Source organism: Crocuta crocuta, unplaced genomic scaffold, assembly GCF_008692635.1.
Source record: "Crocuta crocuta isolate KB4526 unplaced genomic scaffold, BGI_CrCroc_1.0 scaffold95, whole genome shotgun sequence".
NCBI classification, from domain to species: Eukaryota; Metazoa; Chordata; class Mammalia; order Carnivora; family Hyaenidae; genus Crocuta; species Crocuta crocuta.
Window position 1 is genome coordinate 12091880 of NW_027530971.1, and position 25372 is coordinate 12117251.

The 25372-nt window shown below is 38.3% G+C and overlaps 1 long non-coding RNA gene across 1 annotated transcript in view; it reads left to right on the top strand.

Moving 5' to 3' along the window:
• LOC144236139 (uncharacterized) overlaps positions 1-25372 on the top strand; it is a 96966-nt gene that overhangs the window by 43431 nt on the left and 28163 nt on the right. Inside the window, exon 3 of the long non-coding RNA XR_013336428.1 lies at positions 9089-9157. This is a non-coding gene — a long non-coding RNA (uncharacterized LOC144236139). The remainder of the gene's footprint in view (positions 1-9088; positions 9158-25372) is intronic.

Below are 25372 nucleotides of genomic sequence, written 5' to 3' on the forward strand. Positions count from 1 at the left end.
TAGTCTGCACAGCCTTATAACAAAAATGTAGGTATGTCTCTTTATTTAATAAGAAGGCTCAGGATAGGAGACAAGTGAGATAACATGCACAAAATACCCTTCAAACAATAAAGTGCAAATATAATGTCCTATTATTGGTAATGTCTGAAAATATGTAAGTTAGCAAGTGGTAAAAAACAAACCACCCAAAAGCTAGTGGCTTAACACAATATTTAGCTCACAATTCTGTGGGTCAATAAATTAAAGTGGATTCAGCTGAGCAGTTCTGATATTGGCCCGGGTCCCTGCATCTGCCTGCAGTGAGCTGCAGATCACTTAGGGGACTCTGTTTCTGCTGTGTAGCTGGGTGTTGGCAGGTTGGCTTTGAGGATGCCTAAGACTGGTGTCTGTCATCATTCAGCAGTTAGACCTGGTTTGGTTTCTGCAGGGTATCAGTGGCGTTTCAAGAGACCCAGCCAAAGTTCTGAGCTCAGAACCAACATGGTCACTTCAGTCATATCATATTTGGCAGAGCAAGTCCCAAAGCAAGCCCAGTTTCAAGCAGTAGCGGGATGAGGTTACACTTCATCTCCTGATGGCAGGGGCTATGAGGTTACACTTCAGCGAGTGCGGATATAAGGAGGGGAATAATTGTAGTCCTCTTCATCAATGATCTTTCTCAACGTAAACATGACTAAGTAATGGTCAATGACTTATCTTCCTTATGAGCAAAGAAATACCCTTAAAATTGTAAACTGTGATATGAATATTACCGCCATCCCCTGGCTTTTGATTCTTAAAACGATGCTTGGAATACGTGAGTGAAATGGTTACACAATGTCCTCTTTTATAAACATCACAGAAAGTGATGTTAATGTGTAATAAGTCAGTCCCAGTAGACAAGTCCTTCATGGTTCCACTTCTGTGAGCTATCTAAGATAATGAAACTCGAAGAAGCAGAGAAGAAAATGGTAGCTGCCAGGGGCTGGGATGAGGGAAATGGGGAATTGCCCAATAAGTATAAGGGTGCAGTTTATACAAGAAGAGTAAGTTCTAGAGATCTTCTGTACAACATAGTGCCTACAGTTAGCAATATAGTGTTGTGTAATTAAAAACTTAAGAATAAAGAGTTCATGTTCAGTGTTCTTAAGACACACACACACACACACACACACACACACACACACAGAAGGGGACACACAGAAACTTTTGGACTTAATGGATATGTTTTTGCCATGATTGCCACAATGGTATAAGGGATGTATATGTCCAAACTCATCAAAATGTATACATGCACAACTTTTAAAATATTAAGCCTATCTCAATAAAACTGAAAAGTAGAAGAAAAAAAAAAGATTTGAAAGAGATACAGTTTATTCCAAAGCTTGCTTAAAACATCTTCATGTATAGAAAAGAACATTTGTGGACATGCTAACTAACCATTTATCTCCAGGCTGCAAGTTCTATTCAAGAATTAAGTTAGGCCAACTGAATTCTTGGACACTGTTATGTCAGCTTCGCACAAAATTGCCTGCCCTGAGTTAAGATTTAACGTCAAAACTTCTGCCTTTATGAAAAGCCAGTCTGTGAATCTCCCAGGAGAACAGCATTTCTGTGTATTTTGTAAAACTCTGGTTGTAGATAAAGTGCATGGAATGATGTGGGGTTTTTTTTTCTTTAAATACTGGTATACATGTTAAGTTTCTTCTTGGGTTGAGGTCCAAGAAAGGATTTTGTCTACAGATGAATTTGTAGGTTTTCAATTATTGTACAATTCAAAATGCTTCTCTTTATAGCTTAGCTGCCAGAAAATAAACTAATTGTCCCTGTACTATAATCTTCTCAACTCAAGTGCCTGAAAGTGCCAATTCTATCTACGTTTTTAAAAACGCTTTCTCAAATAACCTTAAATGTTATTTCTCCTACTTGTTTTAGCTGTGAAGTCACCTTAAGCCATTTCAGAAAAAGTCAAAGGACATATTTAAACTACTTTTTTTAAGTGAACTAATGTCCTGAGGAGATGTTTGCATAATTATAAGTTTGGCTTTGAAAGATTAGCCCTTCAGATGCTATTTTTATCACCCTGCATCCAAAGACGGCTGCCTCCACATGGATGGGGGTGACTGTGTTTGCTTTGGTCCCATAATTTTACTTTCCTAAACTGTGTTTATCTGCACTAAAGAGACTTTCTCCTGAGCTATGCTTTTTTTCCCCCCTCCCACAACAATAGATTTCTTTTTTAAGACATTAAGGTATTATGTTTACTAGGATTACTAATTATCTTTAATGATACACAATTTAGATAAAGATTTAAAGCACCATGAAATGTACCTAACTCTAAATTGGTTCCTGTGCTAGCCTTCAAGCTGATCACAACTTTAAAAATGATAGTTATTGTTCCGATTGTGGAAAGCTCAGTAACTCTTCTGGGGCTGCTTTAGTTTTGAAGTCAGACAGGTAAGTTTCAAAAGGGTAGACACTGGTTCTCATGTCTGCTGTTGTTTCTCTAGGGCCTTGATCACAGTGCGCAATAAATATCTCCTGAGCAATTAAGTAACTATTTGTTCTGCATCTCTCCAGCTGCCAGGGAGATAGATTCCTGGGAGTTACTTCTTTCTGGTTGAACTATCTCAACCATGTGATGGGCATAAAAGTAGATGCTTGATGAGTTGAAGGCAAAAACTGCATAAGATAATGGCCATGAAGAGGGACACCTGGGTAGCTCAGTCAGTTGGGTGTCCGACTTCAGCTCAGGTCATGATCTTTGTTCATGAGTTCAAGCCCTGCATCAGGCTCTGTGCTGACAGCTCAGAGCCTGGAACCAGCTTCAGATTCTGTGTCCCCCTGTCTCTCTGTCCTTCCCTTGCTTGTGCTCTGCCTCTCTCTCTCTCTCTTAAAAACAAATAAATATTAAATAAGATTATGGCCATGAGAGCTATAGTGAACTATGAAACACAATGAATGTCGACAGGTGTGAGAAAGAATCTTCTTCCTTTTTGGCTTTCTCTTCTTCCTCATCCCTAACATTATCCTTATCATAATTTGTGACATTTCCCTTTCTGGAACAGACTCAAGGTATCATCTTCTAGAATTGTTTTAGGACCAGCACTCATGAATGTTCTGAAACTTTACAGACTAGCACACTTTCCTAGGAGGTATTCTACATCTGGGTCATCTCCACCCTTGCTGGCTCAGTGCCCAAATTCTTACAGGTGTAATCCCTGCTATTCAGTTCTGTACATTACCTTCAGCTCCACAGCTACATTTAGCCTGTTGTGCCCTTCGACTGAAAGAAGCATGAATTATTGGTCCCTCTTTGTCATATTCCATCAACCTCCTCCCATTTTGAGGACTATAGAATCAGGGAAATGGAGATGAGGAAGAAATAGAGGCACTTGAAGACAGACAAAAGCACCCAAGCCTTACATTCTTACTTCTTAAAAAAAAAAATTGTATACGGTAATTACTTTTAACACATATTTCACAATGACAAGCTAATGACCACAACAGTGTGATATAAAAAGAGAATCCCTTAAACACACACACACACACAAAGTTGTTTTACAGGAGAGTAGAATATAGATGATAAAGTCACAACATGGGGAATGATGGAGGATTTCAGGGAATATTTCCAGGACTGTAGAAAGTGCACTTTTAGTCATAGGCAAGGGTCCTAACCATGGATAAGATTCTGTGGCTCTTTGAACCTGAGAATATTTTTCATCTGCAAACTCCAAGTTCGATATAAAGTAGTCACTAGGCCCTTATATAAATCTAAAATGCCATAACTCTGTCCACGAATTTGTGAAAACAAAGTCCATACATTTTTTGGTGACAGGATTAGAGATAGAACAAATGTATTAAAATAGCAGTTATGTCAGTTGCTCTGGAGTTTACTCTTTCTTTGTTATTCTTAATGTGACATTTCATGTATTTTTCTGGCTTCCAAAAGGACCTGCGTGGTCCCTTGTGCTTTTCTCACTGTTTGTTGAAGAGTATGGGAAAGAGGGGCAGGGGCTTGCTGTCCAGAGACTTTCTCAGAGACCTTGACCGGCCTACTTTGAAAATGCATTTTAATAAAATCACCATTAGTTTGGTGTTTAGTTGCTGCATTTAATTTATTTACATAAATTACAAATAATTGGTGGTGGATTGTGGAAGATGTTTAACTATCAAAGGGAAGCACAGACTTTAATTAAAAAGTAGAAACTAAGAGCATATCACATCCTACTGAAAACTGTGTGTTTCTCCAGCACCAGTCCATGGACTGATCTTCAGTGGTAGGAAATATGATTCGTTTTTAGCATTTTATCCTCAGCCTAACCAATGGTGGATTCTCAATATTTGTGGAAATGAACTGAATCCCTCTTATCTGTTTCCTAAATAAAAGCCTATTTGAAAAATAAGGCCACTGAGTTTATGTGAAATGGGATGAAGACAGCAAGTAGAAGAGATCTTTAATCCTCTGAACTTCTTTATCTTGGATTTTTTCTCTCTCAAATGCCTGTATGAAGGAATGGATTTTTGTAGCTATAAAGTTTTCTTAAAAAGTAAGGTGAAATCTTTAACAAATAATAACTTTACACTGTACAGTTCATCAATAAAATCAGTTATGGAGAATTATGTAATAAATTAAGTATAAAATGTACTTGGAAGTAAGTGCTCTGAGGTATCAGCTACACATCACATTAGAACCGAGGCAGACAGGTATTCTATTTATTGAATAAACAGCCACACTGGACAAGCTGAGAAGGAGACAGACATTCAAGAAATGACATTTTAATTTTCAGAGAAATAAAAGATAATATTTTTTTTGTCTTTTGTTACCAGTACTTTAGAATTGAGGTTGTTTAAACCAAGCAAGCACTTGTTGAGACCAGATTAGGTTGAACCATAAGAAACTACTCTTTGTGTAGATGAAACAGAGTTGGATATTGGCATGTTTACAAGGCGACGAAGATTTTGTTCCTAACCAAACCAAAGTCAGTCTTCTCCTTGGGCATGTCCTCCCAGAGGCCACTTTTAGCTAGAGTCTTGTCAAGTCAGGTGATTTAGCTAGAATCCCCCACCCTCAATATCTGAGCCTCCCTCCACCTCCTCCTTCAACATCCCCCAGTTAGATCTCATTACCCTGGCCTGCCTTCAGCAACAAACCCTCTTAGCAAGAATTATCCCACCTTCTTACTCATTTTCCACCCACAGATTCCCCACCCCCTCTCTACTCCTTAGCTATAAATTCCCTCTTTTCCTTGTATTCTGAATTGAGCCCAGTTCTATACTGAGAGGTTTCTGTTTCCCTCTATTGCAATATTTCCTGACTAATATCTGTTTTTACTGCTTTAATTACTGTCCTACGCTGGTTTTCTTTATTGGTGATTCCATCTAAATCTATGTATATAAAGCAGTGCTAGAAATTAGGGGATTCCAAAGATGAATACTGTATTTACTATAGTAACACATTTATTTTCTATTTTATTTGATAGAGGATGTGAGAGGACTTACCAAAGATAAAATAAAATAGAAAAAATAATTACTTAAGAATAAAATCAGGGAATCTAAAAAGCATATGGAAATTAAAGACCAGAGAAAATTTATATTATGCAGATCCTATGCACTTATCATGATTAAAGCTGATTCAAAATATGACTATGAGCTTCCTAGCAGCCAAGAAAAGGGAGAAACAGTCAAAATAACATTGATTTTGCATATAAGTGAAAAGCCTGCAAAAAACATGGTTTATGTCACATACATCTGGGTCACAAATGGAAATGAGTGATCTGTTTAATTAATAAATATATTTGATATCAGGAAGCTAATTTTTTGTTATTATTTTTGTTCTTTTGTAGTGATAGTGGTGGTTTTTAAATTTTTTTTTTTAATTTCCTAGTAAGATACCAGAAAACAAGGATCCAAAGGGGAAATTTTGGAAACTTTTATGGAGAAAATGTCATTTGAGCTGCATTCAAAAGTGTATGGCATAATGATACTTAACACATATAGTATTTAATATGTACAAGATATCATCCTAAATATTTCACATTTATTAGCTCATTAATCTTTTGATTCACATTTTACAGATACAAAAACTGAGGCATCAAGCAATTAAGTAACTTGCTAGGATGACATAGTTGGTAAGTGCCAGGATAGATTTCAAAGCTGGCAGTTTAAAGCCTGTACTCTCACTAGTTACCATTCTGCCTCTCTTATCTCTTTACTGTCTTGCATGTTTATAGGCCTTTAGAAGGAACTTAGAAAGCTTGCACCCAGCACCACTCACCACGCACCCAAAGGCAGGTAGTGAATGGCATGTGACCCTCCTGAAGAGATGCTCATACCACACAGTGTTGCCAGGCAATGGGTACATGGAATAGATGTGGATGAAACTCAGCAGGTTGTGGAATGTGCTGGTTAGGAACTTGAGTTCTGAAGCCAATAAGACCAGGGTTTCAATTCCTTCAGTTTTCTAATCTGTCTTAGTCAATTGAATGTACTCAATCTTAAAAAGAGGACAATGATTTCTTTCCCACCAACTTTGTGCATGCCTTACATGATATAACATGTGAAAAGTGTTATTTAGTGTATTGTCTGGTAGTTAGCCACAAAGGGTATGAGTGAGGGTGATGGTGATAATTAGGCTGCACAGCCAGAGGAGCAAGCCTTCAAACAAGAATGAATGAGCCCAGTGATCTGAAGCTCTATGAGTTGGGTGGAGAGCATCCATGTTGATCCATCCAGGTCTATACAGGTTGACTGAGAGAATACCAGGCCCCAATATTTATCAATGGGCAAAGACAGAGCAGAAAAATGAGCCTTCATCATTATTTCAGAGAGTTCCTTTTATAAACTGAAAAGAAAAATTACAGGGGCGCCTGGGTGGCTCAGTTGATTAATTGTCTGACTCTTGATTTCAGCTCAGGTCACGATCTCACGGTTTGTGAATTTGAGCCCCATGTTGGGGCTCCACACTGACCATGTAGATTCCCCCTCTCTTCTCTCCTCCTCCCCTACTCATGCCCTCTGTCTGTCTTTCAAAATAAATAAATAAACTTTAAAAAAACTTTTAAAAATTAAATGGCCCCCTGCAGGTTTAGCATATCCATTTTATGGGTATCATAAAATTACAGGGCATGATAGCTGAAAGAGTGCAAAGAGTTGAACCAACCAACTTCACCACAGAGTACATAGAAAATTAGGCTCAGAGAAAAACAAGCTATTCGAACTTTTAGGGCCAGCTAATGGCAGACCTGGCCAGTACCTCTCTCTCCAAGGTTCTTTTTGCTGCCCCCTTGGCCTCACTGAAGCACCCGTTCACTGCAGATGATTTGGGAGGGGTGTCCTGGGCCAGGTGGTAGGGATACAGAGATGAGTGTGCTTTTTCCTTCATGCCTTAGGGAGACATGAATCCCTGAAGCCGACTTGGAAGAAAGAGAAAGGATTGATCTGCGGAAGCTATAGCAGTAATCACTAACTTTATAGTAATCACGAAGAGCCACCCAACCTTGTGCAGCATGACGAATGGTCAGGAATGACTTACAGAAATAGTTGATGGTTGTGCAGAGAAAGAATGAGGTAGCTAGGAGAAAAGGAAAGTTTGCTTTTTCCAGAAAGGGGTCTGAAAAGCAATGAACTTAGTTATGCTCACTTAGAAAGCACGGGCCCCCCATAGAAGAAGTCAGACACAGTTCATCACAAAGCGTGGGCCAGATGCCTCTTGATAACAGTACCCATTACCTTGTTCCCAATTCTCTGCTGAAACAGGACTACTATTAATTGTTTTCTAGATGAAAAACCCTTAATACAAGGAAATCAAATAACCTTCCAGTGTCATACAATGACTATCACAACTTGGATTCAAAACCCAGGCACCCTGGCTCCAGATTCTGTACACAATCCTAACTGCTCTAACTGTCACACTATATCCTTCAATGAAGTCAACTTACAAGTAAATCTACGTCAATTAGAAACACAGTTCCAAAGAAGAACATTCAAGAAGTTCAGTTTGGCAAAGGAAACTAAAATGCGTGCATATAAGTTTATTTTAGCTTATATAGTCAGAATTTATTTGATAATTTTAACTACATGCTAATTCTAAAAATGATCAGAAAATGAGCCAGGTCTTGATTTTTTAACAGTAATTTTTCTGACAAAATTGTAGGATCAAATGAAATGAAATCCTTCACTTTGCATTTCGCTTTCATATCATGATTAGGAGGAAGGTAATTTTTGTAAAAATATTTGAGAGATTCATCATTTCCCCCTTAGGCTTCTCTTAATCCTTTGATATTCAAATATTTCTCTTTTGAAGCTTCTAATCATCTTCCTTGTTGATTTTCTCTTTTCCAATTGTTAATTGGTCTAACTCAGCCTAATCCTCCTTTGCCAATGGCTCAGAATGGGATTCCAGAGAAGCCCAGCATCACTTTCCTCAAATCCGTGGTACTCTGCAGCTTTCCCAGGATAGCAGTTTCATTTTGCATTGTGTTCTCATCATGATAGGGGTGCTCAACATAGTTTACAAAACCGGTGATGGTCTAAACAGCCGCAGTTCTTTTGACACGATGGGAAGAAACAGGGTAAATACATTGGCAGAGACTAATTTTACAACAACTAGTGTTTTGAATACTTTTAGGTGGCAAAGACTTTTTTGGCACAACCATCACTATCTAAATTCAAGTAATGAACACTCATATCCCAAGGATCCCACGTATATAAAGGTACCTGCAATTCCCCAGGGTTCCAGAGCTGCCAAAGGGGGAAACAAGAGACCCCATCTGCTCAGTTTGAGAAGTAGAACATCTTGGGAAAAGATTTATAAATAGGGTTGTATTTTCTATGTGCATTCTGCATATGGAATACAGCTCCTATTAATGTATTTCACCAAGTTTATGGGAAGAAAGATTTTTTCCTGTACTTTGATGACTTAGTACATGCTGTGAGCTGCCCAGAGACAGAGTTTCTCGAGGGAGTTGAACTGCATGCAACCCCAGTGATTTTGTTGAAGTTCCTGTTGCCTTGAGTGGATAAAGGACTTCTGAAATTCAGCACCTCCCAGGCATCATCCTTCTCCTAGGGAAAAATAAATAATTAGTTCTGTCTCCTTAATCTGCAGCTTTCTTGTGGAGCTGAAGAGCCGACTCTTTCATGAAGAAACTTTGAACAACATCGGTGCTACCTACTGGTAAGTCTAAGTTTAGAGGTCATCCCAAGAGCGCAGTCAATTCCTTGCTGTCAATGAAGAGAAGTAACAGGAATCTATCCTTCAATTCAAGGAGAGTAACACTGGTGGAGATGTTCTTTCTCCCCTGCTATGCCCAAAGCTTTTCTTCAGAGCCGGTTTGTGTGCAAAGAGCTGGCCATCTGTTGTGTCTAGGGATACAGTGCATATGTCTGAGTGCAAGAGAAGAAATGCAGACTCTCAGCTTTACAGAACTGAGTTCCAGAATTTCTTGTGTCTCAGGAGCTTCCTGGAGCCAAGAAGTAAAGGAACAATTGTTGTCAGTGGACTGTTCTTTCGGTTTACATCTGAGCCTTGGAATCCATAAAACCCCTCTATTCCCAGCACATGACTCATTTCTGTTCAAGTCCACACATTTTTATTAAGCTCGACATTTTGTGCCAGTCACTGTGAGAATCACATAAACACACATGTGCACACACACATGCACATACTAGCTACCATTTTATGTGCATGCTGTATATTCCACTCACTGTGGTAAAAGATTTATATCCCTTACCTCTTTCAATTCTTGCACCAATTCCTGCAGGAAGATCTTTTAATTTCTGTTCTGCCAAAAGGACATTGAGGCTAAGTAGGGTTAGGAAACATACCTAAGCTCACAGAGCTAACCTGCTGTGAAGAACTAGAATTTGAAACCAGGTCACCTTGACTCCAACACCTATAATCTAAAGTTTTATCTCTTTTACATATGTATGTTTGTGTGTATAGGTATGTAATATGATAAAATATTTGAAAGACATACCATGCTAATTACTGCAATGGAGGTGAAAACAACGGCCACTGGGAATGTATAGGTATAAACATTCACATAAGTCTGAGCTTATAGATTCTCAGAATTAGAAGGGACATCAGATGCCTTTAAATTATCCTGTACTGAAATATTCTGTACTGATTAGTAATCAGGAAGGGTGATTCCAAAATCTGTTTCAACTCTGAGATATTACGAACTTAATTATTATATATCACGTGCTGCTTCTTAGTCTAGAGTATCTTGGCATGGGTGTGCCAAGGATCAATTTTACAGGATAATGAGTATTTCAAAGGCTATATAGAAACAAAAAGAGAAATATTGTTGAATTTAATGCAAAGTGTGTATGACATTTTACCATAAATCAGGAGACTTCAAAAGAATTTTGTGCTTTTAGAATCCATTTTGAGCTATATTTCCCCTAGATTCTTATGAGTACATTTGTGTTCTCTTTAGTCATAAGATTTTCTTTGGGGGAAAGAAATGAATCTGTGAGAGATCCTATGACTCAGATCATCCCGCTGTCATTTCTAATTCACAGAAAGTATGTCCACAGTTTGAATTGAGAGGTCCCTTTCCTTGCAGTTCTGTGTTCTAAACTTCCCCTATGGAAGTGGCCAATCCTTTTACTAAGCATGATTTTCAGATGCGGCCCATCTTCTCTTTGTTGTACCAAAGTCTTAGAGCAGTTTTTATCTATGCAGTCAAATGGCTCATCAACCATATTCAGGTCATTTGACCAGTTAAACACATCCAGAGCCCACATCAGACAGCTTTCCTGGCATAAAGCCAGTATTCAGTCAATTCTGTGACCCCAGGAAGATCATTCCCTTCTGGGGCCCAATCTCTTTTCCTGGACAATATGGAAGATGCAGAATGCTCATGTCTAATGATGATGGCTCTGGATCATGAACAGAAGCTCAAAGGCAAGCTACTTCTAAGTGCTTGGCATTTTCCTTAAACGGAGTGTCCTACTGCGCTTCTATGCTTACTTTAAAATAACTTAACATCTCCTAGCACCTCTAAAATGAACCAGGCCTTTGATTCCATAGTAAGCCCTACAGACTAATAATTTGGTTTTTAATTTCTCTGAATGAATATCAGAGGTGAATGCCATAAAAACATCTCAAGTAGGATGAGCATCGTTCACTTCAATAAAGAATCTGAACAAGTGACAACTGCCTATGACATAACTAGTCACCCCTGATATTTTGGATGGTGTCAGAACACCGCACAACTCAGGGTTTCATATGCTCCACCATGGCTGAGTAACTTATCCATACCAATCTTTCCTGGCTAAAGAAACCACAAGGACAAACACCCCCTGGCCCCATTGCTCTGCCCCGTCCAGCCTTCTCCTGCTTCTAGATGCCTCCTCCCTGTTCCTTGAGCATGCCTTCATGCCACTGTGCATTTGCAGAGGCTGCTTCCTTTGCCTCAAATGCTCTTCCCCCAACTTGGCAAATTCCCTATTCATCCTTCATGATCTTGACAAATTAAGCCCGAGCTTTGGAGACACATAGAGCTGGGTTTGAATTCTTATATTCTAATAGGTGTGTGGCTTAGGTAAACCACCTCTGAGTTTGTAGATTGAGTGCAACAATAATTACTATGCTATCTAATTGCCATGATTAGCACATTAAAGACAATTTTTAAAAAATTATTAGTAAAATGCTTATCACATAGTTTATCGTGGGTTATTTTTGTTACTATTAGTAGCATTTTTACAGGATTGTAAATGTTATGTGTCTCACTTCTAATTCCTTGTTCTTAATTATTACTCAATAATAACGATTTTATTATTCGGAATTAGGGATCTGCAAACTTTCTACAAGGGGTAGAATGGTAACCATTCTAGGCTTTGTAGGCCATAAGGTCTTCATGAGCCCTGCTGGTACAGCATGGAACTGTACTGGGCAAGCATTGCATAGGATATGGAAATATTGGATCATTGTGTCATACACCTGAAACTAATGTAAGGTTCTTTGTCAAGTATATCTCAATTTTTAAAAGCTTACATATGCTAAGGGGCGCCTGGGTGGCTTGGTTAAGCGTCCGACTTTCGCTTAGGTCATGATCTCGCGGTNCTTAAAAAGGAAAAGAAGTACAATCTCATTGGCCTAATGCAAAAGAGAATGGGCTAGAGAGTTCTGACCTCTGATATTAAATATCAGACTCTATTCATCTTGTGATGCCCAGCATCTAGCTTGGGTGTCTTCAAACGTTGAACCATAGGCCAAATCTGGCTCTCCCTCTGCTTTGAAAATAAAGGTTTATTGGAACACAGCTATTCCCATTGGTTTATATACTATCTATGGCTGTTTTTTGGACTAAAGGCAGAGTTGAGTAATATGGTTGAAAACAGAGGCCCCATGACATTCAAAGCCTAGAACATCACTATCTGGCCTTTTTTCAGATAAAGTTTTCCAACCTAGCTTAATGTTTGGCATGAATTTGTTGAAAGAATTGATAGTGACCAGAAATAACCAGATCAACAATCTGACCTCAGGACCTTGTAAGCTTCAGTGAAAATAGATGGAAGGAAGTAGGAGTCATAATCTCAGAAGATTCAAAGAGGTCAGAGAGCCAACAAAAGTGGTCATGCTACAGATGGTTGTGAGCATTGGTTCTAGGACTAAGACTACTGTCCGGTAGAGCTATTCTATGCTCTCTACTAGATATGGATGGGCCTGGCTATGTCCAAAAGGGAAAATTAAGGCCCAGAGAAAGGAATAGCTTTCCCAAGGCCATATACCTCGTGCAACACTGGGTGGGGCCAGGCTGGTTGCAGTCCAGAGGCTTAAAAGTAACATACGCTCCTAATGGAGCCCTACGCTGAAATGCTTGGATCACCCTCACAATTCAATGGTTACAGTAGGACTTCTAATGTCCTGCATTGTTTGTCTTTTATTTGTCCATCAGCATCTTCATGGCCTATAGTTCAAAATGATCAGCTTATGGTGTGCTTATTTTTGTAATGACTACCCATAAAAATTTAAAAACACATTAGAGCATTTCACAGATGAGCAAGTCTACGACTGATGAGGCATGAAATTCCCATTTAACCATATTTGACCAATATTATTCTCTACCCTGACCCCCTTTTTCTAAAGCTCATCAGACTATAATAACGTACTTGTGATAATTCTTTTTGGAAGGTTTCCATTTTGTTTAGATATCCCCCTTTTTAGCCCACAATATCACCATGCTACTTTGGGGGTATCAAAAACAAAGTCTTATATGATCATACCCAGTTAGTTTTTATGGAACTACTTTTAATCAAGAATCAACTATTTTTCATTTTTGCACTGTCCAGCTGGTATCCTAACTATCCCCTACATCATTTATAAACAACTGTCTCTCCTAGTTAACCAGAGATTCCATTTCTTGAAGATGTCCAAAGAATGTGAAAATTTAGCAGTTGAATTGAAGCTGGAAAATAAATTTTCACACTTTAAGTGTATTTCTTTATTGGGGGGGGGAGCAGAGAGAGAGAGGGAGAGAGAGAATCCCAGGCAGGCCCTGTGCTACCAGTGCAGAGCCCATTGCAGTACTCAGTTCCATGGAATATGAGATGATGACCTGAGCCAAAATCAAGAATCAGAAGCTTAACCAACTGAGCTACCCAAGATCCTCAAAAATTTCACCATTTATATAGAAATTTTCACTGCAGGCATTTTGGTGTGTGCATAAATTTTAAAATTTGCTGTCTGGAGCAAATATAAGCTATCTATCCTCATAAAATGTCTCCTGTGATCTGAGAACTGACTACTCAAAGGTGTCTAGCTCACTGTTTCTGAGTACCTCTCCCTGCCAGTATATGCTTTTACATAATGCCTTAGGCTTTCTAAGCAACCCAGTATCCCCGCATGTTCCTTAACCTTGCAAAGGGCATTTCCAGCAATGGAGAATTCAGCCTCTCTGAAGGTTTCAAACTCGCCTTTTAGGAAGTCTGATCTTTTAAAAGTTCTACCTGAAGTCCATATTCTTTAAGTTTCAGTGGCCTTTCTCCTGACTTCTAGGACCAAATCAAGCAAGTCTTCTCCCTTTAGGATATAAACCATCTTTATAGGATTGGGAATGATTCTCATACCTCTTTCTTGTAATGTCTCTCCCTTCAAGTCTTATATTTCCAGTCCAATCACCCTTGACAGTTAGTTTGAAGTCCCAGGTCACCTCCCCTGGGCATAATCCCACCTACCAGTGCTCTCTAAAAGAGCCTAAATATTTTGCTTCATTTTTCAGTTGTCATATTTGGCAATGATTGGATTTGATGGTGTGGTTAAAAGGAACAATACACACATGCATATCTAGCCTTTTCATGGAAACATTTGTTCTAGATTCTGGAGTCTAGAACTAGAGGAGCTTTAATAAGACCATACGTATCTTTTTTTTTTATCTGCTTCTGTATTTCCTTTATTTTCTCCAACACTCTTCATTTTTATAAATGACAATAAAATTGCTATGCCTAAAAGAAATAGAATGACTTGCCTGAGTTCATGCTGTGAAATGACATATCCTTGCAAGTATTTAAAGCTAAGAAAATAATATTTAAGTAGAGTCACTGTGTGCCAAGTACTTTGAACATGTTTTCTCATTCAATCTTTGCGGAAAGCTCCATACTTTCATTCCTATTTAACAGATGGTGGGACTGAGGCTAGGAAAAAGGAAAGATTCACAAATGCTCAACGGAAGTAAGCCCAGATCTTAATCATTTTTCTGGAAGACCACTCTGCTCGTCAATTTAGAGTCCTATTTAAATCATGGTCCTCTCAACCTTAGGCCAATGATGCTGCTTGTTTCTGAGAGAAGGAATTATTCATCTTTTCCCTTAATTATAAAATCTTAGAGCAGGAAAAGACCATATGGAGGCTGTCGAGTCCAACTTGATTACTAAGAAGAAAAATATGCTCTAATGTTGGGTTTCTGAATAACTCGGTTTCCTTTCTACTTTCACATGTAGCATTCTATATTTTTTGTGAAGTTTAATATCTTAGATTAAAAAGAATTCATCATCACCCTCACCGGAACAGGTTGTGTCATTTTATGACATCATGGTCACCATAGCAACAGCTGGGAGTTAGCAGCATATTGCCCTCGGTTAGAGATCATGGCAATGAGTTAACAAAGTATGGCAGCATCAGATGCTGATGTGAATGGGAAAGGAAGATGTGGAAAAGGAGGAACAGGTGTGCCACTTTTCCTGCCAAAGTTTCTTAGACCTGAGATGAAGTGGGAGTGAACATGTGAATAATCCCTAAGGAACAAAAATAAATCTCCTACTCACCTAGCCAATAAAAAGAAGAAGAAGGGGAGGGGATAGAAGAGAAAGTAAAGTATCTGGTGTCCTATTTCCAAATGTCAGAGTGTCGAAAAAGCTTGGTTCTTTCTCTGCCTTTTGTCCTTGATCGTGCAGCCTATCAGAAAGATCATGGGATTCAATAGACCTGGGTGGAAATTTTTGACTCTACCAGCTATAAGCTTTCCACACTTGAGAAAGTTACCTAATCTTTTGAATCTCAGTGATTTCATCTGTAAAAATGGTCTGACCTTTGTATCCTGAGAGTGTCAAGAAAATCAAAAGGTAATGCAGCTAAGGTAGCTGACATAGAAGACCCTCAGTTTACCTTTTTTCTTTTTAGGTGGTACAAATTTAGACTTACAAAATATGATAGTCAGTGGTAGGCACATGAATGGCCATTGTACCCAATTATACTCTTCTGCATGTTTGAACTATTCCATACTTGTTTAGCTTCTAAATTAAAATGTGTAATTTAAGTCTCATTTAATGTAATAGGTATCAGGCCTAGATACACTTTACTACATGAGCTTGGTCAAACCCCTCCACTTCTCTAAGCCTTAAAATTGTATGAAGAGAAAAATAGATTTTATGGTTCTGTTATTCCTGGCTATTTATATCACACCTTGATGTCATTTAGTTGTTAAACATGCCTGTCTACACCCATGGATCTATCCATCACTGTAGTATTAAAATTGGATATTTACTTCTATTCTTCTTTGTTTAATGAATATATTTCTAATTAGACTTTAGCAAGTAGATTTTGCATGTGTTTTGCTTCTCATATCTCCAGGTTTCTAGCACTGTATCTTACACAGAGAAGGTGCTCAATATATATATTTGTTCAATAAGCAGATGTCGAGTAGATATCATTATTTGAGATAAGCCTTTAAAATGTTTGCAAAATATTATTGACTACCTCTGATTTCCACTTACTAAATTAACGAAAAGTGTCCTTATATATATGTGTGTAACTTTGTCTACATCTCTGCCTTTCAGTCATTTGTCCTTGAGCCTTGTTCTTAAGCTGAGTCTGCTTCTCTCTGTGTCTCTCTTTATTTCTCTAAATAAACATATGCCTGCCATTGTCTTCATTCTGTGCCTTTAAAAAAATCTCCCTTCCTGTCTTCTACAGTAGGTCTCCCTTTTTCTGCTCTCAGGTCTTTAGAAGATTTTTCCTTGGGACTTCCCTGCCAACATAATTCTGTGTGAGTTACATTCGTTTGCAAAACCTTTCACTGCATGAAGATGTTCTATTAGTAAAAGTTCATTTTTTTTGTCCTCGACAGAGCATCATACATCACCAAGTCCATAGAGTCATTAGCTATGAAATTAATCAGGATGGAGGAAAGCAGAATAAAATCCTAGACCTCCGTGAAGCTCACCATGACTCAGGCTCAGCTGTGCCTACCCTACAGGATCCAGCCCTCTCAGGACCCCTTGGCCGTTCCTGATTCTGAAGGGGCACAGTGAGGGAGGCTGTTATTCGCCCCAGCAGATATTATGCTACTGCTGCTCAGGGACAGAACAGGGGACCAGAGGAATGGAGGGTTGAATAACTCGAGTATAAAATAGCCCACTTGGGAGCTCCCTTTACTGTTTTGAGAGAAAGTGTTTATCTGCCAGAACCTCTTTCAGTTTAGGTGCAAGGTTAACTGCTTCCACCCTTAGGGGATAAAAAAGAGATTGTTTTCACATCACTGCCCTGCCTCACGCACAACATTTCGGGAATGCTGCCTTCAGATTATATGATTAGGAATACAATAAGGAAGCAGAATGCATGTAAACGTCTAAGCTGCATTGGATCTCTGTATAAATTATGTTCATTGGTTCCTCTCTTGGTCTTAATGTTCTCTGGGCCTCACTATCCATGTCAATAAAATGGAAATAATGATGCCCACTCTCCTATTTCCCTAGCAGAGTTGTGACAGTAAAAGAAAAGAATAATATTAACAGTGAGATGTTAAAATGACAGTGTTATTTCTTAAGATTCTCAAAAGTTAACTTCATCAAACAAAACCACAGGTTGGGATTAAGAACAAAACAAAACACATGACCATTAATCACACACATTCTGTCCACCATGTGGATATGAAGGCCTGTTGTCATGTAACAAAGAGAATACTGGTCCCAGTGCCTCTCTACACTGATGACTTGTGTGACCTCAAGTCTGTGAGCTTCAGTTACACATCTGTGAAATGAAGACAGTGGAGGTTGCTTATCAGGGTGTTGCTCTAAGAACAGAACAGGGTGTTGCTATAAGTCCATGAACATCCACCTGCCTTTATTTCATCTTAAAATAGCATTAACTAAACATTATGTTCTTGATTGCTTCAGTATAACTGTATAATCTTTACAGAATGGATATGATCTAGTATGCTATTCTCTCTTGTCACTTCTCTCTCCTAGATATTTGCCTCAGTTTTTCTCTAGAATCCATCATTCGGCAGCTTTTACTCAGTCTCATGTGCTGTGTGTAAAGTAGCATACTCATTTACTCCTCTGCACACCTGTATCCAAATGAGGCATTATCTCCATTACACTGAGAGTTGGCAGAAAGTTTCCTATAGTTAGTAAGCTGGAGGCCCAGGGTCCAAGCTCATCATCATTTACCTCTGAAGTCAGAGTGCACTCCTCTTTATCCCATATCTTCTCATCAGGCTTTCTCTGGGGGCTGTAGAAGCTCCGAATCTCCCCTGGGATCTGAGATGGGTTTGATGCTCAGGAATGAGCAAGTCTAAGGTCAGGTTGGATTTCCAAGTAGCAGCTGATATCCTTGCTTTTCTTTCTTGTTCTTTCAAATGCATCATAACATACAGCCCAGAAGGTAACCAGAGGCCTGCAACTGGTAAATTCTAATAGTAGTAATACCATCCATTGATATGGTGCCTTTCGTCTGGAGGCATCTGAGGGCGTCCAACATTAATTAAACTTCACAGCATTCTCCTTCTTTAAGGTCAGGACTGTACCAATTTCAAAGAGAGGTAAACTGAGATGATGTTGACTCTCCTAAAGACAAAATCAAGGTTGATTATTTCTCAGAAGTCTCTTTAGCAGATGATAGAGGCCCCATCTCTAGGTTGACTGATAACAACCATTTCATAACTGTGTCAGAGAAAACACCAGCTGTGAAGCCAGTAGCGTATGGTCTGACATTTTCATTTTTATCAGAGTGAGTAGAGTCAAGCCACTTCTCCTTTTCATTTTCCATGTACCCGTCAGTACAATAAGGGAGCTGCTAACCACTGCCTTACTTAGCATCATTTATGCTTATGGCAGTATTGTCCTTGAAAGTAATCTGTCCAGTGTCCTAAATGGCGTTTCATGAACCTATGCCACCAAGATGTTTGAGAATTGACTCAGGGATGGAGTGGGGTTATTAGGGAGCTTATGAAATGAAAATTCTCAGGACCTACCCCAGTGATTCTAATTTAGTAGGTCTGAAATGGGTTTCAGAAATGGAAAATTTTTAAACACTCCACAAATGTTGTGATGCAGCCAGGTTGGGGCCCACTGAAGGCCAAACTTTGTTTTGACCTTTGCATTCTCACTCATTATAGTGAGACTTTCTGGTCCTGCCCCATCTGCTCCCTACCCCACATCATTCTCCCATCTCAATTACTGCCCCAGATTTCACCTTAAAATATGGATTATCTGTTCATTTTCAACAGAAATATATATTTAAGAAAAGTTTCTGTTGAGGTAAATTGTAGGCAGCCCACTTGTGTTGATATACCAAAAGGCAAAGGAAATTTTGATTCTATAACAGTAACAAATCATCACTTACTGTATGTCAGGAACTGTTAATTATTTTTACATTTACCAATTGATTTAATCTTTACAACAGTCTAATAGGTAGATAACTCATGTTCTTATCCTTATTCTATAGGTGAGGAAACTAAGGCACAGAGAGAGTTTAAGTAATTTGTCCAAGAGAATGCAGTAGGGCTCCAAACAGTATGGTTCCAGAGTCTTTCCTCTAAAGCTCTGTTTATATCTCAAGCAATCCAGAGAAGGGAAATGATTCCAATAATCACATACTATAAAGTACTTAAAACACTGAGACCTTTGAGAATCTGATGAAAATTATGAAAACTTCTACCAGAAAACATTGACTGTCATTTGGAACAGCAACAGACTTATTACTTCTGTGGCTTTTGGGTGAAATTCTAAAGACAGCACATTAAGGTTAAAGACAAAGAAACTGACATTTTTTCTCTTTTTTTTCCAGCTTATTTATTTATTTTGAGGCAGGGAGGGGCAGAGAGGGGGAGAGAGAGAATCACAAGAAGGCTCTGCGCTGAGCCCCACAAAGGGCTCAAACTCATAAACCATGAGATCATGACCTGAGCTGAGTCCAAAAGTTGGATGCCTAACCAACGGAGCCACCTAGGTGCCCCAGGAACTGAGATTTTTAATAGTCATACCTGTTGGAGATTTTGTTAGAGCTGGACTTCTTAAGGAGGTAATAAACTAACTAATGATTGCAAGGGGTTCTCAAAAAAATGCTGAGTGGCAAATTCACAGAGATGCTGCTAATGGAATTTTTCTATAACAAATCAATTGCCTTTCTGGAAAAGAAACAATACAACTTAACATTCTCTAAAGGAGGTTACCAAAATAGAACCTCAGTAGTATAGTATCTATGTTGTTCAGTATTTAATAATAGTAAAAATATTACTAGCTACATGAAAAAGCTGGAAAATGTGGCCCCAAACCTGGAAACTGGCCATGATATAACCAAGCATTGAAATTAGAAGAAAAAAAAAAAAAAAAAAAAAGNAAAAAAAAAAAAAAAAAAAAGGAATTTAAGGCAACTATCATAAATATATAAGGATTTAAAGGAGTGAAGTTATAATGAGTGAATCTCTAGCAGCTAGAAACAAAAAATATAATATCTAAAATTAAAAATTCACTGATTTGGTGGAATAGCAAATTGGAAACAGTCACAAAAGAGATGAGTGAACTTGAAGATATAATAATAGAAATTAGCCACAATGAAGCACAGAGAAAATACAAAGACTGAAAAAAAATTGCAAACCTTTAGTGACTTGCAGGACAGTATCAAGCACTACGACATCCATATAATTTGAGTATAAATAAGAGATGATGGTACAGAAACATAATTGAAGAAATAATTGTAGAATTTCCCCCAAATTTGGTGGAAGGTATAGAGACACTAACCCAAGAACATCCAAAAGGGAAATGAGAAAAATTCCCCCAAAAGGATAAAAGCAAAGAAAATGACATCTGGGAACATTATAGTCAAACCATCAAACATTTAAAAAATGTATTGAGTGAATTCAAAGAAAATGCCACATCAAATATAGTAAAAAATACATGTAAATGATAGGTGATTTCTCATCAGAATCAATGGAGAATGAAAGATGACCACACGACATCTTTAAAGTGCTGGGAAAGGGAATAGGAAAGTCAACCTAAAATTTCATAGCAAGTGAAAATATCCATGAAAAATGAAGGCAAAATTAAGATATCTTGGATTTTTTAAAAAATTGAGATAATTTGTCTCCTGAAGCTGGAATTCCAAGAAATATGGAAGGAAGTTCCTCCTGCTAAAGGAAATTGACAGATTTATAGAAAGAGGTAGTGGTAAGCATAAGGGTAAACAGAAAAGACAAGTTTTAAAGTTTTCTTAATATATTTAAATGCATATGATTACTTAAAGCAAAAATTATAATGCTGCATACATATTGCACACATATAAGATATATGACACAATAAAAAAATAAGATGTTAAACAGTACTCTACTGTTGCAACGACTTTTTACTTTACTGGAAATAGTGACATTAACTAAGAAGAGTATAATAACTTAAGGGTACATATTGGAACCCTTAAGGCAATCATTACTGGGGGAAAAAAAGTGAAGAGATATAGCTGAAAAACCAATAGAGGAATTAAACTTAAATGCTAGAAAATATTTGATTAACCCAAATGAAGGCAGTAAAGGACAAATAGAAAAGTAATAAGAAAACGGAAGATGGAAATCCAACTGTATGAATAATAATATTAAATCTAGATGAACTCAACATGACAATTAAAAGGTTAAGATAAAAATGCAAGACACAATGCATCAGGGAATACCTTAAATATGAACTCACAGGTAGTGTGAAAGTTAAAAGCTGCAACAAAAATACCATGCACACATTAAGATGACGTGACTGTATTAATACCAGACAAAACAAGTTCAAGATAAGGAGCACTTGGGGCACCTGATTGGCTCAGTTGGTTGAGCAGCCAACTTCAGCTCAGGTCATGGGTTATGGGTTCGAGCCCTGAGTCGCGCTCCATGCTGACAGCTCAGAGCCTGGAGCCTGCTTCAGATTCTGTGTCTCCCTCTCTTTGCCCCTTCCCCGCTCGTGCTCTGTGGCTCTCTCTCTCAAAAAATAAATAAATTTAAAAAAATTTAAAAAAAAGATAAGGAGCACTTTAATTTTAAAATTACTCCATATGTGTAGAGAAATTGTGAAGTAAGTTTAAGAATCTTTATATACTTTGCACCCAGAATCTCCACATGTTAACCTCCACTTTTCTTACTATCACTCACCCTGCATCTCTTTTTCCTCTTGCTGCTCTTCCCTCTCCCTTTCCTTCCCTGCATGAAGATGTGTACGCACACACATCCAAGCCTGCAGGGTTTTCATTTTTTTCCTTTGTCCCTTGGGAATATGTTACATACATAAAATCTCATGTACGCTTTAATATTTCATGGTGTGTTTCCCCCAAATCAGGACACTCCTTTACATAAACAGGAATACAATGATAAAAATCAGGAAATCAATATTGCTACCATATTATTATCTAATTTACAGATCCTGTTTCATATTTGTCAACCATCCTACTGAGGTTCATTGTTTTTGTTTCCATTTTGTTTATTTGGTTTTTTAGCAAGTGTAAGTTTTCTTCCAGTTCAAAATTTAATCCGGGATTAAATGTTGAACCTAATTCTTACATACCTTTCCTTTCCTTTCACATAGAATGACTCCTCAGCCTCTGACCTTCATGACCTTCAGGTTTTAAAAAAATCTCAAGTCTTCTTTGGTAGAATGCTCCTCAGTTTGGGTCAGTCTGCTCTTTCCCCATGATCAGGCTCAGGTTATACATTTTTGGCAGAAGTAGCTTGCTTGGTAATGATACTGTGCCCTTTTCTCTGCAAACTATTAGGAAGAAATGGTGTCTGTTTGTCCTGTTTCTGGTGATTAGCTTTGATCATTCAGTCAAGGTGGTGTCCAATTTTCTCCCTTAATGTTACCATTTTTGCATTTGTCATTAACTATCTTAATTGGAAAATTCTTTGAGAGCATGTACCATGTGAGTATCCTGTCTCTCAGTAAGCTCTTACCTTCTGATTTTAGTATCCATTGGTGATCCTTAACTGAAACAGTTATTACTCAGGTAGTTTCCATCTGATAGCAAGGAGTATAGCCAAAGATAAAGAGTAATAATTGATATGGCCAATTCATTACGAAGGCTTAGTGATCATAAATGTATACATGCCTAATAACAGAGCTTCAGAATACATAAGGCAAAACTAGCAGAATTAAGGGGAAAATATATAAATCTACAATTATGACTGAAGATCTTAAAATCAGGAAGCAAACTGATTAAAGACAGATAAATCCTCAATCATAATTGAAGATTTCAACACTGTTCTTCAATAAATGATAGATAACAAAAAGTCAGTAAGGATACAGCCATGAGTGGGGCACCTGGGTGGCTCAGTTGGTTGAGCATCCAACTTCAGCTCAGATCATGATCATACGGTTCATGAATTCGAGCCCCGAGTCGGGCTCTGTGCTGAAGACTAGCTCAGAGCCTGGAGCCAGCTTCAGATTCTGTATCTCCCTTTCTCTCTGACCCTCTCCTGCTCACTTACTCTCTCTCTCTCTCTCTCAGAAATTAAAAAAAAAATTTTTAATTTTTTTATAGTTTATNCCTCAGTGTGTTCTCAGCATTCAAGAGTCTCTAATGGTTTGTCTCTCTCCCTCTCCCCAACTATTTTTCCCCTTCTCCTGCTTTGTCCTCCATTAACTTCCTCCTAATCCACCTATATGTGCAAACATACGGTATTTGTCCTTCTCTGCCTGACTTATCTCACTCAGCATAACACCCTCAAGTTCCATCTACTTTGCTACAAATGGCCAGATTTCATTCTTTCTCAATGTCATGTAGTATTCCATTGTATAAATATACCACATCTTCTTGATCCATTCATCAGTTGATGGACACTTAGGTTCTTTCCATGTTTTGGCTATTGCTGAGAGTGCTACAATGAACATTGGGGTACGTGTGCCCCTATGCTTCAGCACTCCTGTATCCCTTGGGTAAATTCATAGCAGTGATACTGCTGGGTCATAGGGGAGTTCTATCGTTAATTTTTTGAGGAAACTCCATACTGTTTTCCAGAGGGGTTGCACCAGCTTACTTCCCCACCAGCAGTGTAGAAAGGTGCCCGTTTCTCCACATCCTTGCCAGCATCTAGAGTCTCCTGATTTGTTCATTTTAGCCACTCTGACTGGTGTGAGGTGGTATCTCAGTGTGGTTTTGATTTGTATTTCCCTGATGCTGAGAGATGCTGAGCATCATTTCATGTGCCTGTTGGCCATCTGGATGTCCTCTTGGGAGAAGTGTCTGTTCATGTCTTCTGCCCATTTCTTCACTGGATTATTTGGTTTTTGGGTGTGGAGTTTGATGAGTTCCTTATAGATTTTGGATACTAGCCCTTTATCTGACATGTCATTTGCAACTATCTTTTCCCATTCTGTCAGTTATAGCAAGGGAAACAATCAATTAAAAAAAATTTAAAAAATTTTTTAAAAAAGGATATAGCTATGGGTAACACTATCAACCACACTGATAATAATGACAATTATCCCACACTATACCCAGAAACTATAGAGTGTACAAACTTCTAGTATATATAGAATGTTCACCAAGATAGACTATATGCTAGACTATTAAATGGGTCTCAAAATTTAAAAAAATAGATATCTTACAGAGTATGGCCTCTAATCAAATGGAATTATATTAGAAATCAGTAACTTTTTTAACATTTATTTATTTTTGAGACAGAGCTTGACAAGTGGAGGAGGGGCAGAGAGAGAGGGAGACACAGAATCTGAGGCAGGTTCCAGGCTCCCAGCTGTCAGCACAGAGCCTGACACAGGGCTCAAACTCACAAACCGCAAGATCATGACCCGAGCCAAAGTTGGCTGCTTAACTGACTGAGCCACCTAGGCATCCCTGAAATCAATAACTTTAAGATATCTAGAAAAGCCCCAAATATTTATAAATTAAAATGTTATTGGAGTACACAATGCATTAGCTAAGGAAGTGACCTTATCAACAAGTTCTAAATATAGATCCCACTATTATATGCAATTAGAGGGTCTTGGGAGATAAATACTATCTTAATGTATTTTGTTATTGTTTGATATTTGCATATTTCAACAAACAGGTAAAGAAAGGACGACAATTATAATTAAATACAGATGCAGATGTTTAATCCCATGACTTGGCAAACACTTGTATTGGTGAGAGAAGTCAGGCATGGGCCAGAACACATGCCACCCTACTGGCCAGACAGAATGATTTCCCCAGACATACATAGGAAGGAGACCTGCTACATTTCATAGGACCTGCATAGGACCCTACGGTTTCAGTGGCTATCTTCTCAATAATTCTAGAAGGAGGGGTACATAACAACACTGCTTTCCCCAGGTTCCAGCTTTTAGGGAAGTTGACATTATTCTGGCTCAGGGAACTATAGAAATGAAGCAGCAGCAGTAGAATTACCTGGCAGCACGTCCCTGCATAAATGCCACAGGAACTTTATTAGAATGGGAACAGAATGCTTCAGAGCGGCTGACCTCAGGGGGTTATTTCTGCCAGTAGACTGTGGAATAAAATTGCGTCTATATCCAGAACTACATGTATATATTTTATTTTCTTTTGTTTCACCTCCAGTAACTAATTTTTCTATTATGAACACTATCCTTTATATAAAATACATATGTGTGTGTGTGTGTGTGTGTGTGTGTGTGTGTGTGTGTGTGTGTCTTGTTTTTTTTTTTAAAAGAAAAAAAAGAT